Raw genomic sequence first — 1,031 nt, 5'->3', positions numbered from 1 at the left:
CCTGGGAAAAGAAAATCAACAGACGTCAGTGCTGACATGACACAGACAATGGAATTATCTGACAAAGGCTTTAAAGCGGCTACTATTTTTTAAAATGCTCCAATAAGTAAGGGCAAACATTACTGAAACAATTGGAAAGATGTTTCAGCAAAGAAATAGAAGATATAATGAAGAACCAAATGAAAGCTAGAACTGAAAAATACAATAACTGAAAAAAAGAACCTCACTGAATGATCTCAGTAATAGAATGGAGATCATAGGGAAAGAGCCAGTGAACTTCAGGACAGACAAAAAGAAATTATATAATCAGAACGAGAGAAAAATGAACTGAAAAAAAAAACAGTGTCAGGGACATGTTCAAAGCTGAAAAGTCTAGTATTTGTGTTATTTAAATCATAGAAAGAGAAGAGAAAGCATGTAGTGCAGAAAAAAGAATTTAAAAAATACTGGTTGAAAACTTCCTGAATTTTGCCGGGCACGGTGACTCACACCTGTAATTGCAGCACTTCGGGAGGCCAAGGCCGACGGATCACCTGAGGTCGGGAGTTCGCAACCAGCCTGGCCAACAGAGTGAAACCCACTCTCTACTAACAATACAAAAATTAGCCAGGCAGGGTGGCACGCACCTGTAATCCCAGCTACTCAGAAAGCTGAGGCAGGAGAATCACTTATCACTTGAATCTGGGAGGCAGAGGTTGCAGTGAGCCGAGGCTGCACCACTGCACTCCAGCCTGGGTGACAGAGCGAGACTCCATCTCAAAAAACAAACAAAACAAACGAACAAACAAAAAACCTTCCTGAATTTGGTAAAAGATATAAGCCTAGAAATTAAAAAAGCTCAGTGAACCAAAAATAGAATAATTTCAAATAAACTTATGACCAGACACAAAATAATCAAACTTGAAAACTAAAGACAAAAAAATCTTGAAAACAGCAGTTTAAAAAAATGAATTACTTAAATGAGAACAATTCAAGTGACAGTATCAGAAGTGCAACAATAGTTACTAAATGCTGAAAGAAAGAAAAAATTA

The sequence above is a fragment of the Mandrillus leucophaeus genome, unplaced genomic scaffold (genome assembly GCF_000951045.1).
Source record: "Mandrillus leucophaeus isolate KB7577 unplaced genomic scaffold, Mleu.le_1.0 Scaffold308, whole genome shotgun sequence".
In the NCBI taxonomy this organism is placed as follows: Eukaryota; Metazoa; Chordata; class Mammalia; order Primates; family Cercopithecidae; genus Mandrillus; species Mandrillus leucophaeus.
Note: the sequence above shows the minus strand (reverse complement) of the source record.